Source organism: Scyliorhinus torazame, chromosome 4, assembly GCF_047496885.1.
Source record: "Scyliorhinus torazame isolate Kashiwa2021f chromosome 4, sScyTor2.1, whole genome shotgun sequence".
Lineage (NCBI taxonomy): Eukaryota > Metazoa > Chordata > Chondrichthyes > Carcharhiniformes > Scyliorhinidae > Scyliorhinus > Scyliorhinus torazame.
In genome coordinates, this window is record NC_092710.1 from 37,262,605 (window position 1) to 37,277,976 (window position 15,372).

The 15,372-nt window shown below is 46.4% G+C and overlaps 5 non-coding genes across 5 annotated transcripts; 2 read left to right on the forward strand and 3 right to left on the reverse strand.

Annotated features, from left to right (window-relative positions):
- The first annotated feature begins 5,490 nt into the window (after positions 1 to 5,490).
- On the forward strand, positions 5,491 to 5,563 carry trnav-uac (transfer RNA valine (anticodon UAC)). Its single transcript has one exon. It is a non-coding gene; the product is annotated as a tRNA-Val (tRNA).
- A 3,953-nt stretch (positions 5,564 to 9,516) lies between these two features.
- On the reverse strand, positions 9,517 to 9,589 carry trnak-uuu (transfer RNA lysine (anticodon UUU)). Its single transcript has one exon. It is a non-coding gene; the product is annotated as a tRNA-Lys (tRNA).
- Positions 9,590 to 10,332: 743 nt separating this feature from the next.
- trnav-uac (transfer RNA valine (anticodon UAC)) lies at positions 10,333 to 10,405 on the forward strand. The gene has a single exon. It is a non-coding gene; the product is annotated as a tRNA-Val (tRNA).
- A 762-nt stretch (positions 10,406 to 11,167) lies between these two features.
- On the reverse strand, positions 11,168 to 11,240 carry trnak-uuu (transfer RNA lysine (anticodon UUU)). Its single transcript has one exon. It is a non-coding gene; the product is annotated as a tRNA-Lys (tRNA).
- Positions 11,241 to 13,671: 2,431 nt separating this feature from the next.
- trnai-aau (transfer RNA isoleucine (anticodon AAU)) lies at positions 13,672 to 13,745 on the reverse strand. Its single transcript has one exon. It is a non-coding gene; the product is annotated as a tRNA-Ile (tRNA).
- Positions 13,746 to 15,372: the final 1,627 nt, after the last annotated feature.

The following is a 15,372-nucleotide window of genomic DNA, read 5'->3' on the forward strand; positions in this document are numbered from 1 at the left end:
GAGCCATAAATGGAGGAACGCAGACGTATCGCAAGGTTGTAGGAGGTGGAAAACGTTTCACAGTGTGTGAAAGTTTTAGGGCAGGCGTGTCGATAGATTTCTGCATGGCTTTGGAGGAGACTAGAGATCAAAGGAGGGCTGTAGGGAATGCAGTTCTTTGCATAGATAGGGCACTTTAATGACGGGGAATGTTAAATATTCAGGGTAGACTGTAGGGCTGATATAATTCACAGAAACAAGCAGGGACTTTGGGCGGAGGAGTTTACAAATGAAGGAAGTTATCCGTGCTGGATGGTAGAACTGGATGAGTTTGCAGAGCTGGAGCTGGTCGTAACAAGCGATTTATTAGTCTGTACCATGGAGGCAACCTTTATGGGCGAAGAGCTGATGAGCGCTGCCTGTCAGTTTCACAAAATGAATCTTGGCAACGAAGCGACTTGAAGAAGGGACGTTCTGGAAGAAATGGCCCGGAAAAGTGTGGAATCTTTGCGTTCATTCCTCTTCGAATTAGGCAGAACAATCAGATTGTTGAAGCTTGATTGCCACAAGCTTCCGTGGTGCTGTTTTGGGAGATGGGTCGACCTAGGTCACTCTCGCCTCCAAACAGATACATCGTCTAATAAACCGGCAAACAAGGTCGGTGTGATTGGCCCTTTGAGCTGACGTCCAGATGAGGGGATAATGCAATGAAATACAATAAGCAAAATGCACAACGGGACGATATTAACATGCTACCATTCTAAATGAAAGAAAAACATCTGTTGTGAAACACATACATATCTTTCAGGGTCGTCTGATTCCCAGATTAGAGGTTGCTCAAACCGGACGCCCCTTTCCCTGTCAGTAACATTGAACGATGGGGGAAGCGCAAATACAGAGATTGAGGCCCGCGCCGACTCCCGCACCCATAATGTGTCGCCCTCCTCTCTAATTACAAAGTGCTATTGGCATGCTCTCCTTTCCACGCTGGGAGAGGCAGTTTGAAACTAAGGGCCGGGGTGGTGTCCTAATTGAGTGAGAGACAGGGAGAGGAATGGGAACTGAGGAGGAGAATTACCTGAAAAAATGGGGAGGGAACATACTCACTCTCACTCTGACATATTGTCACTCTGACACACTATCACACCCACATGCTAACACACACTCACTCTTACATATTCACTCACACTCACTCCTACACACTCATTCGAGTTTGAACCTTGTGGCAGTATCGAAAGATACCTGGAGACTCTAAATCAAACGTAATTAGAATTAAGGAAGGCGACCATATTGACCGCCATATTTAGAAACAACCAAAGAGAGCAATACTGCCCCCCCCCTCCCCCAACAGAGAGGGGCTCCCACCCTGCCGGGAGGTGCACCGCGTCCCGCCTTGCTGTCTTTCTTCCTGTGCTAGCTATCCCTGCTAGTATGGTGCCCCGCCTCTCCCGGGGCTGATCTTAACCTTAAATTATGCCTGTTGTCTGACCGCTGCCTCTGCCTCACCCTCACCTCCATTCCCCTATCCTCGCCCATTCCTGTGACCCGGACCTTGTGACCGGAGTGGGGCAGCGCAGTGCCGCGCAAACATGTCAAAGGTCCAAGAGGTCTCTATCTCGTTCACTTTTCGCCTCATTCCTCCCTCGCCTGCCCCTTGTCCAGGACGTTTGACCGCACTAGTTCGTGCACCCCCATCGGGGATTAAATTCAAATTTCGATCATGTCGGAATCTTTACAGAAGCGAAGCCTCCCGTTTGCCCATAACATTTAAACGCTGCTTCATTTTGCCTCTTTTCCTGCAAATTGCCTGACTCAAAGGGAAAACCTTCAGAACAATCAGCGAAACGCGACATAAATGGAAACGCTAACATGTAGGTCTTGACAGCTGAGCTAATCCCACCAACTGGGCACTTTGCAACATTTCTGGAGCTATGGATACAATCACACACTACAGTCATATAAACAGGAACCCATGTTAACCACTTGGTTCCGTGGTGTGCTGGTTTTCACTTATGCTTTATCCGGAGCAGGTCGTGGGTTCGAGCCCCAGTGGTATCGTTGTTGCTTTTGGACAAGTTGTTACCAATTGAATTGCCATTTGAATAGAAATACAACCAGCTTCCCCTATTTGTGCGTTCCCAAAACCAACGTGCTGCGTGGATATCCAACCCCACACAAACATTACTCAATAAGTGTTATGGACCAGGGTTCAGAGAACCCCAAAGTGTATCATGGAGTTCACGTGACCCCAACCTTTAATAGATTGTGGTATGGGGAGCACACTGCCCACTGTACAGGTGTGGTACAGCAGAAATGGAAAATTATTTTTTAAAGCAAAACAATGTTTATTTTATGAACTCAAGTTAACCTTCTTAAAACATACAGTGAACATCTTAGCAACCATCGATTCAAATACAACCCCAAAAGACTACAACACTAAGTAATCCTTTAATCATTCCTTTTAACATCCATACGACTTTAAAACATCTTTTACCAGAAGCACATCAGGTTTACATTCACAACTGAAAACATTTATAATTCTGAATTCACCAAATGATCAAGAGATAGTCTTTTGATAGCAGAGAGAACAGCAGTACACTTGCTTGGTCTGGCTTCAGCTCCAACACTGAAAACGAAATTAAACACACCCTGCAGCCTGCTCAAAAACGAAAGCAAAAAGCTCCACCCACTCTCTGACATCACTGCAGTAGTAAACGCCCATTTTTTAAAGGTACTCTCACTATTGATATTTATATTCACACCCATTTATAAAAACACATTTCTTAAAGGTTCTCTCACATGACAGAAGCATACATCATGATCATTAACTGTGAGTTTTAAATTAGACAAACATTATTAATTTCCGTAAACATGATTTGCCCAAAAGTCCACTACTCAGCTGCAGAATATTATTCCGATTGCCCCCTTTCGTATCCTAGCCCAAACCACCTTCAGCTGCTTCATAGATGAACTTCTTTACATAATAAGGTCTGATGTGACGATGTGGAGATGCTGGCGTTGGACTGGGGTGGGCACAGTAAGAAGTCTAACAACACCAGGTTAAAGTCCAACAGTTTCATTTCAGATCACTAACTTTCGGAGCACTGCTCCCCACTCAGGTGAATGAAGAGGTAGGTTCCAGAAACATATAAACAGACAAAGTCAAAGATGCCAGACAATGCTTTGAATGTGAGCATTTGCTGGTAATTATGTCTTTACAGATCCAGAGATAGAGGTAACCACAGGTTAAAGAGGTGTGAATTGTCTCAAGCCAGGACAGTTGGTAGGATTTTGCAAGCCAAGGCCAGATGGTGGGGGATGAATGTAATGCGACATGAATGCCAGGTTGAGGCCGTACTCATGTGTGCGGAACTTGGCTATAAGTTTCTGCGCGGTGATTCTGCTTTGTCACACGTCCTGTTCCCCAAGGCAGCCTTCAGGACCCGCCAGGAGTAATTACCTCCGGCGAGTTTCACTTGTGGTTTTAGTCTTCGGGAAACAGGCGCTGTGACTGCTGAGGGACAGAGTGGAGCTCGGACAAGTTCCCAGAGGCGCGACCATGGGCTTCTGGATTTGCTGCTGGCAGGGCTGGCTGGAGGAGGGGGGAGTGGCACACATCTGCTGGGGCCAGAGAGGGGGGGTGACCAGGGAATGGGCCGTGGGGTCAAGGGGACCCACACGGCAGTGGGGTATCCAGGCATGGACAGCCACTGCTGTGACGGGATATCGGTGACATGCCCAGACTGGTGCTCCGGGGTTTCTCAGGCTACAGTCTGGGGGCTTTCGGCGCTGTCTGTGCTTTTTCGCTGTAGTTGTGGTTCGGGGCAGGGAACACCAGAAGGGCCTGACTCATGACCAGGTGATCCTGCAAGACACAAGACATGATTGCAGTTTTGGGTGGCTGGTGGTGTGGGGGTGGTGAGGGAGTGGAGAGCCAGTGGTGTGGAGGCAGTGAGGGCGTGGCGAGGGGTGGTGTGAGGGTGCTGGGGGGTGCTTAGGCGTGGTGTGGGGGCGGTGAGGCCGTGGACTTGACTATTTCAATGGGCTCCTCGCCCACTGTACATACTGAATCCTCCATAAACCTGATGCCATCCAATTCTTCTTCACATGTCCCAATAAATCGTCTCGCATGCCCTTTGTGAAGCACATGGTTCCCAAGAGGCACTGCCTGGTTTTTGAAACCAAACGAGGAAATGCTGGAAACTCTCAGCAGGTCTGTCAGCATCTGCAGGGAGAGAAAAGAGCAAACGTTTCGAGTCGCGATGACACTTTGTCAAAGTCTCGTTTATAGGGGCTGGTTCAAATTCAATTTCTGATCATGCCGGAAATCACATTCCACTCGCCTTGAGGCGCAGAATCAGTAAAAAATTCAAACAAAATCAGAATATCGCTAATATTTCAGGTATCAATCTTAAAGCGATGACCAAGAATTTCTCCTTGCAATAATGGTATAATTCAGAAAAAAGCATTTTGATGACACATGGAACCGCTGTGGAATGCCAAGGCGACGCACCTTGTGCTGAAACTTAGATTGGAACAGACAGGGGTTTGAGGGGCAGCAGAGACACAACAGGCCGAGGGGCCTCTTTCCCAAATGATTAACGCGGTGAGTGCACGTCAACATCACTCATTGAGATTTAAAAGTATCTCCCGAACTGGGACTTGAACCGTGGACCCTCAGATTAAAAGTCTGACTTTCTCCCAGGTGAGCGATCCAGGCGCTAAATAGCGTCGCCTACAGCGACCATTACTGGCTGGTAGCGAATATTTAATCGTTTAAATGTTTTATTTCCTTCGTCAATTTAGGGCAGCACACGTGAATAGCATTGTGGCTTCACAGCGCCAGGGTCACAGGTTCGATTCCCCGCTGGGTCACTGTCTGTGTGGGGTCTGCACGTTCTTCCCGTGTCTGTGTGGGTTTCCTCCGGGTGCTCCGGTTTCCTCCCACAGTCCAAAGACGTGCATGTTACGTGGATTGGCCATGTTAAATTGTCCTTAGCGACCAAAAAGGCGAGGAGGGGTAACGGGGATAGGATGGAATTGAGGGTTTAAGTGGGTCGGTGCAGACTTGATGGGCCGAATGGCCTCCTTCTGCACTCTATGTTCTAATCCGACAATCATTCCCAGTTGGGTTTGAGACGGTCACTCCTGACTCTCAATTACTCAACATTCTGACGCACGTTTCACAGCCTCCAACACAGTCGCTGCTTACATTTTTTTCCAAAAGCGAAACCACCCCTTTGCCCACAACCTCCGCGCAGGAACATTTAAACGCTCCTTAATTTTGCCTCTTTTTCAGGTAAATTACCTGACTCAAAGAAGAAACGTCGAGAACAGTCAGCTGAACGCGACTTTGTGGGAATCGCTAACATGTATACAACAAGTTTGTATACAACAAGTTTGTGTTGACAGCCGAGCAAATCGCACCAAATGGAGGTTTTGGAAAGTTTCTGGAGCGAAGGACTCAATCACAAAGTCCAGTTATATAAACAAGTCAGAGGTTCACCAGCAGGTTCCGTGGTGTAGTGGTTATCACGTCTGCTTTACATGCTGAAGATCCTGGGTTCGACCCCCAGTGGAATCAATGCTGCTTTTGACCAAGTGGTTGCCAATTGAATTTCAATGTAAATAGAAATATAACCAGCTTCCCCTCTCCGCTCTCCGTGCGTCCCCAAAGCCAACGTGCTGAATGGAAATCTCTTTCCAAACAAACATTATTCATGAGCGTGTATCATGATCCTTGCGTGTGAGTTATTAAATATTCACTTCTTGAACCATTATTTGCCCAATAGTCCACTACTTGTTTCCGAACTAACATTTGTCGAAATTTCCCAACTATTGCTCTTTATCTTTGATTGGATTTGATTTGATTTATTATTGTCACATCTATTATTTTACAGTGAATATTACTGTTTCTTGCATGCTGTACAAATAATGCATACCGTACATAGGGAAGGAAGGAGAGACTGCAGAATATAATGTTACAGTCATAGCAACGTGTAGAGAAAAGATCAACTTAATACGAGGTAGGTCCATTCAAAAGTCTGATGACAGTAGGGAAGAAGCTGTTCTTGAGTCGGTTGGGACAGGACCTCAAACGTTGGTATATTTTTCCTGATGGAAGGAGGTGGAAGGGAGTATGTCCGGGGTGCATGGGGTCCTTAATTATGCTGGCTGCCTTTCTGAGGCAGCGGGAATTATAGACAGAGTCAATGGATGGGAGGCTGGTTTGCGTGATGGAGTGGGCTACATTCACAACCTTTTGTAGTTTCTTGCGGTCTTGGGCAGAGCAGGCTCCATGCAAAGCAGTGATGTAACCAGAAAGAATGCTTTCTGTGGTGCATCTGTAGAAGTTGGTGAGTATCGTAGCTGACATGTCAAATGTCCTTAGTCTTCTGAGAACGTAGAGCGGTTGTTGGGCTTTCTTAACTATAGTGTCGGCATGGGGGGACCAGGACAGGTTGTTGGTGATCTGGACACCAAAAAGCTTGAAGCACTCGACACTTTCTACTTCGTTCCCATTGATGTAGACAGGGGCATGTTCTCCACTACGCTTCCTGAAGTCGATGACTATCTCCTTCGTTTCTTAACATTGAGGGAGAGATTATTGTCGTCGCACCAGTTCACCAGGTTCTCTATCTCATTCCTGTACTCTGTCTCCTCATTGTTTGAAATCCGACCCACTATGGTGGTGTCATCAGCAAATTTGAAAATCGAGTTGGAGGGGAATTTGGCCACACTGTCATCGGTATATAAGTGGTATAGGTGGGGGCTGAGGTCACAGCCTTGTGGGGCACCGGTGTTTAGGATGATTGTGGAGGAGGTGTTGTTGCCTATCCTTACGAATTGTGGCCTGTGGGTTAGAAAGTTCAGGATTCAGTCGCAGAGGGAGGAGCCAAGGCCATGGAGTTTGGTGATGAGTTTCGTAGGAATTATGGTGTTGACGGCTGAGCTGTAGTCGATAAATAGGAGTCGGACAGAGGTACCTTTGTTACCTAGGTGTTCCAGGGTGGAGTGCAGGGCCATGGAGATGGCGTCTGCTGTAGACCTGTTGCAGTGGTAGGCGAACTGTAGTGGATCAAGGCAATCTGGGAGGCTGGAGTTGATTCGTGCCATGACTAACCTTTCGAAGCACTTCATGATGATGGATATCAGTGCCACTGGTCGATAGTCATTAAGGCATGCTGCCATGCTGCAGGAAAGGGCAGATGGAAGTAGCCTCGTCTATTGAGGCTGGATGTAATTCGAATTCGGATCATGTCGGAATTCACATTCAACTCGCCTTAAAGCTCAAATTCAGCAAAAAAAATCAAACAAAAGTCAGCATGACACAGATACTTGAGTTATCTATCTTAAAGCGACGAGCAGGGATTTCTCCTTGCAATGATGTTATTATTCACACAAGAAGAGTTTAGATGAGACCTGGAACCGCTGTGGAATTTCAAGGCGACGGACCTTGTGCTGAGATTGGAACAGACAGGGGTTTGCGGGGCAGCAGAGACACAAGGGGCAGATGGGCTTCCTTCGGTGTTAATTAACTCGATGAGTTCACGTCAGCATCAATCATTGAAATTACCGCCCGAGGAGGAATTTGAATTCTGGACCCTCAGATTAAAAGCCAGATGTTCTACCGACTGCGCTATCCGAGCCAGAGCAAAGCCCCCTATAACGACTATTACTGGCTGGCCGCGAACATTGCATCGTTCAAACTTTACATTTCCCTCGTCAGTTAGACAATCATTCCTAGTTGGGTTTGGGACAGTCACTTCCTGACTCTCAATTACTCAACATTCTGACTCACGTTTCACTGGCTCCAACGCATCAGCTTCAAAAATATTCTTTCCAAAAGTGAAATCTCCCCGTTGCCCACATTCTCAGCGCCGCAACATTGAAAAGCTCTTTCGTTTTGTCTCTTTTGCGGGGGAAATTGCAAAAACGTTCAGAACAATCAGATAAACGCGACTTTAATGAAAAGGCAAACATGTCTGCAACAGGTCAGGTGCTGACAACTGAGCAAATCCCACCAAATGGACAATTTGCAACAATCACAACATCCAGTAATATAAAGAGGTCAGTGTGTCGCCAGCTGGTTCCACGGTGTAGTGGTTAGCACGCATGCTTAAGACGCGGGAGGTCCTGGGTTCGGGCTCCTGTGGAATCATTGCTGCTTTTGGACAACTCGTTGCCAACTGAATTTCAATGTGAATCGAAATACAACCAGCTTCCCCCATCTGTGCGTTGCCAAAGCTGGCGTGTTGAGTCGCAATCTCTTTCCAACCCCTATTTAATTAGCGTGCATCATGACCATTACCTGTGAGCTCTTAAATAAGCAAATCAGCACTCTGTCCTTTAAAAATATTTTGTCCAAAAATTAGTTTACAGACTGAAATATTTCGAAATTTCCCAACTAATGCTCTGTATCTCGTGACCCTTCGCCGTCTCAAATTCCCCTTTGTCTCCTGTCCCTTCCCCAACTTTCAATCACCTTTTACATTTTGTTCTGCCAATCTGTTAAACGCGCGTTTCTCTCACTCACCGCCTTTTCTCAATACCCATTCGGCGCTGTGACCCTTGTTCGAATTTCACCTTGGCAAAACGTGCCACTCACCACACCAACAGCCATTCTGTATCCAATTCCTTTATCTTAGAACATTGACACAACATTTCCTAGACATCATTATGGTCATTCCACCACAAACTGCAATTTCAAACTACAAAAAGCAATACACTAGCGCTCCATAATTTCAGCTCTCATCCAATTCCCGTGAAACTGGGTGTGGTGTGGATTTCTGGAACTCTGCAGTCCATGTGGTGTAGGTGCACCCAGAAAGAGGTTAGGAAGGAAGCTCCATGATTTGTACCCAACAAGAGTGAGTGAATGGGGATATGGTTCCAAGTGAATATGGCGCGTGGTCCTTGGAGGGGAATCTGCAGGTGGCGGCACAGTTAGCAATTTGCGCTGACAACACTTGTTTTGTCAATGAACATAATACTGCAGTTACACTTCAATACAAAGTCGGTACGAACTAGCATTGCACAACATCGCATTGTCTGCCAGCATTCTCAATGAATTCAGAAAACAAAGAGAAATGTATTTACATGTAATATATGATGGAATTTATTGGAACATAACAATAAGGTTTAATTGAAGAGCAGGAAAGGACAGATCCAGAGAGCATCCTTTACTGGCTGAAATTCAATTTCTGATCATGTCGGAATTCAGATTCAACGCGCCTAAAAGCTCAAAATGAGCAAAAAAATGATAATAAATCAGCATAACGCAAATATTTCAGGTATCAACCTGAAAACGATGGGCAGAGATTTCTCCTTGTAATGATGGTATTATTCACACAAAAGAGAATGGATGAAATCGTGAACCCCCTGGAATGCAAAGGCGACAGTCCTTGGCTGGAAACTGGGATTGGAACAGACAGGGGTTTGAGGGGTAGCAGAGGCAAAATGGGCCGATGGGCTTCTTTCCCAGTGGATTCACTCGATGCGTTCACGTCAGCATCGATCATTGGGATCTAAAATGATCGTCCAAACAGGGACTTGAACCCTGGACCCTCAGATTAAAAGTCTGATGCTCTACCGACTGAGCTATCCGGGCAGTGAGTAATAGGTCCTGTAGTGACCGCATTCCCCCTTCGCTGTTGCTCCTCTCGCTCCGCTGTTGCTCCTCTTACCTCTGCTAGTGCTGTGCCTCTCCTCCAGAACAAACAGCTGCTTCCTTTGCCCTGCGCTACTCTCTGAATCGGGACAGCATATCAGCAGCTCCGCCTCTGGATTCAGGGCGAGTTCAGAGCTGTGCTGCTCTTCGACGCTTCACTCCGATACTCCGCCCACCGAGTCCCTTTCCTGGAGACTGGTTATTCCCTGTTGGGTTTGAGACAGTCACTTCCTGACTCTCAATGACTCAACATTCTGACTCAAGGTTCGCTGCGTCCAGCACGCTTGCTTCAAATCTGTTCTTTACAAAAGTGAAACCTCCCCTTTGCCTAACAACTTCCGCGCCGTACCGGCCTCCTCGAACAGGCGCCGGAATATGGTGACTAGGGGCTTTTCACTGTAACTTCATTGAAGCCTACTTGTGACAATGAGCGATTTTCATTTCATTTTCATTTCATTAAACGCTCTTTCGTTTTGAGTCTTTTTTGAGAATTGCCTGACTCCAAGAGAAAAAATTGGGCACAATCAGCTGAACCTGACTTTGTGGGACACGCAAACATGTTATACAGCAAGTCAGGTGTTGACAGATGATCCATTCCCATCAAAGAGACGCTTTACAAAGGTTCCGGAGCGATGGAACAATCACAAACTCCAGTCATATAAGGACTGTAGCTACCGCCTTCTGGTTCCATGGTGTAGTGGTTATCACGTCTGCTTTACGCGCAGCAGGTCCTGGGTTCAAGCCCCAGTGGAACCGTTGCTACTTTTGGACAAATTGTGACCAATTGAATTTCCATGTGAACAGAAATACAACCACGAAAGAGGAAATGCTGGGAAATCTCAGCAAGTGTGGCAGTATCTGTCGGGAGAGAAAAGAGCTAACGTTTCGAGTCCGTTGACTCTTTGTCAAAGCTAACAGACAGAGAAAGTGGGAAATATTTATACTGTGGAGTGAGAAAGAAAGATGAGCCATAGCCACAGAAACCCAGGGAAACCGGGTGCTAATGGCCACAGAACCCCAGGGGACAGAGTGCAGAATGGCTTTGAATTCAGAAAACAAAGTGAAATGTATTTAAATATAAATGTGATGGAATATATTGGAACTTAACAATGAGGTTTAACTGAACAGCTGCAACGGACAGATCCAAAGAGCATCCTTTATTGGGACTGGGTGAAATTCAAATTCTGAACATGCCAGAATTCAGATTCAACGCGCCTAAAAGCTCAAGATCAGCAAAAAAATGATAATAAATCAGCATAACGCAAATATTTCAGATATCAACCTGCAAGCGATGGGCAGAGATTTATCTTTGTAATGATGGTATTATTCACACAAAAGAGAATAGATGAAACCTTGCACCCCCTGGAATGCAAAGGCGACGGTCCTTGGTTGGAAACTGGGATTGGAACAGACAGGGGATTGAGGGGTAGCAGAGGAACAATGGGCCGATGGGATTCTTTCCAAGTGGATTCACTCGATGGGTTCACGTCAGCATCGATGATTGTGATCTAAAAGGATCGCCCGAACAGGGACTTGAACTCTGGACCCTCAGATTAAAAGTCTAATGCTCTACCGACTGAGCTATCCAGGCTATAAGTGATGCCGCCAATAGTGACCGCATTCTCCCTTCGCTGTTGCTCCTCTCGCTCCGCTGTTGACCCTCTTTCCTCTTCTGATGCTGTGCCTCTCCTCCAGAACAAACAGCTGCTTCCTTTGCCCTGCGCCACTCTCTGAATCCGGACAGCATATCAGCAGCTCCGCCTCTGGATTCAGGGCGAGTTCAGAGCTGTGCTGCTCTTCGACGCTTCACTCCGATACTCCGTCCACCGAGTCTCTTACCTGGAGACTGGTTATTCCCAATTGTGTTTGAGACAGTCACTTCCTGACTCTCAATGACTCAACATTCTGACTCAAGGTTCGCTGCGTCCAGCACGCTTGCTTCAAATCTGTTCTTTACAAACCTCCCCTTTGCCGAACAACTGCCACGCCGTACCGGCCTCCTCGAACAGGCACCGGAATGTGGTGAGTGGGGGCTTGTCACAGTAACTTCATTGAAGCCTACTTGTGAAAATAAACGCTCTTTCATTTTGAGTCTTTTTCGAGAATTGCCTGATTCAAAGAGAAAAAATTGGGCACAATCAGCTGAACACGACTTTGTGGGACACGCAAACATGTTATACAGCACGTCAGGTGTTGACAGATGATCCATTACCATCAAATCGACGCTTTTCAAAGGTTCCGGAGCGATGGAACAATCACAAACTCCGGTCATGTAAGGAGTGTAGCAGCCGCCAGCTGGTTGGACATAAAGATGAATACATGAGAAATTTGATGAGGAGAAAGTTTACAGATTGGGTGATGCTCCAGGCACAATGTGTTCAACAACGTCAAAGCCAGCGTAAATTCCAAATTTAGTCAAGTCGTGAATGGAGCATTGAGTATTCTTTCCTGACTGATCGCGAACAAGCTGGATCGGGCGAACTTGCCTTTTGTAAATTCCACCCTTTAGGTTGCCAGCAAGCCGTAAGGATTTGCTTTCCCCTTGAACTTTCTGCACGTTTCCAACTGACAAACGTCTCACCAACACTTACGCTGGCTTTGGCATTGTTGAACACATTGTGCCTGGAGCATCGCCCAATCTGCAAACTTTCCCCTCATCAAATTTCTCATGTATTCATCTTTATGATCGAAATTTCACATAACTTATAGGCAGTGTTAATGTACGCCTACTTGTGACAGTAAAGATTATTATTATTCTTGCACGGGATGTGCTACGGCTCACATTTCCAGTACTTGTCCGCAAAAGCCTTTGGACGGCTTTCTTCACTGAAAGAGTAAACGCAGCTGACCCTGTGAATTCAAAATTCAGTCGAAATATTACCGTGCCGCAATAAAGTGCGTGCGGATTATTCAGTAAGAAGTCTCACAACACCATATTAAAGTCCAACAGGTTGATTTGCAATCGTGAGCTTTGGCAGCGCTGTGCCTTCATCAGGTAAAGTGGTCCTTCATCACTTCAACTGATGAAGGGACGGCGCTGCCAACGCTTGTGATTTCAAATAAACCTGTTGCTGTCACACTTCTTGTTGCTGTCACACTTCTTTCTGTATCCAGCGCCAGTATCTCAACATCATGCAAATTAATTGCAATTGCAGGACAGGCCATCACATTAGTCCGAATGGACGGCTGCTGCTTCAGCACGAAATGATGATGAGCCAGCTGAATTTTAAATTGGGGTAAATGGTTCGGGGATTTACAAGCTAAGGACATTAACCGGGAGATCATGTGTCGCCTCTGAATAGATTAGCAAACAAGTATACTTCTCGCCTTAAGGTATTTTGATCGTTCCAGACGTGTTTCAGTGTAATTACCTGAGGAAGGAGCAGCGCTCCGGAAGCTAGTGACATCGGAACAAACCTGTTGGACTTTAACCTGGTGTTGTAAGACTTCTTACTGTGCTCGCCCCAGTCCAACGCCCGCATCTCCACATCAGTGTAATTAGCACCACATTATAAATGGGTAGTGCAGCTTTTTGAAAAAGACATTTCGAAGCATCAAATGTATTTGGCGTAGCCAGCAAACGACTGCATGTTAAGCAATCGGTTTGTTGAAGGTGGCAGCATTTGAGCCAAATTACTGGCAAGAGGGTTAGTAATTCCTGCACAGCGCTGCTGATCTATTCAATGCCGCAATTTCAAGGTAGGCTGATATGGCATCGTACCGTGGCTGTTTGCAACGCTGCCTGGAGCAGATTCGCCTGAAATATTGCAATGCAGGAGACGTAAAACACAGTTCACAGCGACGTGAATTGTCATCTGCAGGAGTTCGCTATTGATTAGGAGACGTTGGACACATTTGTGACACAGAAATGGAAAAGAAGGACAGTTTCTCAGAAAAAGTGGCAGATACTGTCCAAGAGGCGCCAAGCAGTTAAAGGAGACTCTGCGCCGCCGCAGCGGAGTCAAAATGCCGCTCCAGCTTGCCGGAAAAGTGGAGACTATTCCACGATGTGGTTATTTCGTTGGCCAGTACGGGGATCGAACCCGCGACCTTGACATTATTAGCATCACGCTCTAACCATCTGAGCTAACCGGCCATGTATGTACTGTTGGTTGGAGTGACCATGCCGTTTCCAAATTCACTCCAGTCCTGAATGGTGGGCTCGTCTGATATGTTGCGTGGTTATTTCCAACGTTGCCTGGAGCAGATTTGCCTGAAAATTGCAGGAATTGGCGGTAAGACATTGTTCAGAACGACGTGAATTGTCATCGCTGTAGACTAGGAAACTTTGGAAACATGTTACCGACACGTTTGTGGCGCAGAAATGTAAAAGAATGAAAAAGTGGCAGATATTGATGGAAAGGGAAAAGTATACACCGCAGGGCAAGAGTTATAGCTGGGGGAAGGGCAATTATGATGTCATAAGACGTGACTTGGGGGTGGGGGGGATAAGGTGGAGAAGTAGGCTGCAAGTGTTGGGCACACTGGATAAGTGGGGCTTGTTCAAGGATCAGCTACTGCGTGTTCTTGATCAGTATGTACCGGTCAGGCAGGGAGGAAGGCGTCGAGCGAGGGAACCGTGGTTTACCAAGGAAGTGGAATCTCTTGTTAAGTGGAAGAAGGAGGCCTATGTGAAGATGAGGTGTGAAGTTTCAGTTGGGGCGATGGATAGTTACAAGGTAGCGAGGAAGGATCTAAAGAGAGAGCTAAGACGAGCAAGGAGGGGACATGAGAAGTATTTGGCAGGAAGGATCAAGGAAAACCCAAAAGATTTCTATAGGTATGTCAGGAATAAGCGAATGACTAGAGAAAGAGTAGGACCAGTCAAGGACAGGGATGGGAAATTGTGTGTGGAGTCTGAAGAGATGGGCGAGATACTAAATGAATATTTTTCGTCAGTATTCACTCAGGAAAAAGATAATGTTCTGGAGGAGAATGCTGAGCCCCAGGCTAATAGAATAGATGGTATTGAGGTACGTAGGGAAGAGGTGTTGACAATTCTGGACAGGCTGAAAATAGATAAGTCCCCGGGACCTGATGGGATTTATCCAAGGATTCTCTGGGAGGCCAGGGAAGAGATTGCTGTACCTTTGGCTTTGATTTTTATGTCATCATTGGCTACAGGAATAGTGCCAGAGGACTGGAGGACAGCAAATGTGGTCCCTTTGTTCAAAAAGGGGAGCAGAGACAACCCCGGCAACTATAGACCGGTGAGCCTCACGTCTGTAGTGGATAAAGTCTTGGAGGGGATTATAAGAGACAAGATTTATAATCATCTAGATAGGAATAATATGATCAGGGATAGTCAGCATGGCTTTGTGAAGGGTAGGTCATGCCTCACAAACCTTATTGAGTTCTTTGAGAAGGTGACCGAACAGGTAGATGAGGGTAGAGCAGTTGATGTGGTGTATATGGATTTCAGCAAAGTGTTTCATAAGGTTCCCCACGGTAGGCTATTGCAGAAAATACGGAGGCTGGGGATTGAGGGTGATTTAGAGATGTGGATCAGAAATTGGCTAGCTGAAAGAAGACAGAGGGTGGTGGTTGATGGGAAATGTTCAGAATGGAGTACAGTCACAAGTGGAGTACCACAAGGATCTGTTCTGGGGCCGTTGCTGTTTGTCATTTTTACCAATGACCTAGAGGAAGGTGCAGAAGGGTGGGTGAGTAAATTTGCAGACGACACTAAAGTCGGTGGTGTTGTCGATAGTGTGGAAGGATGT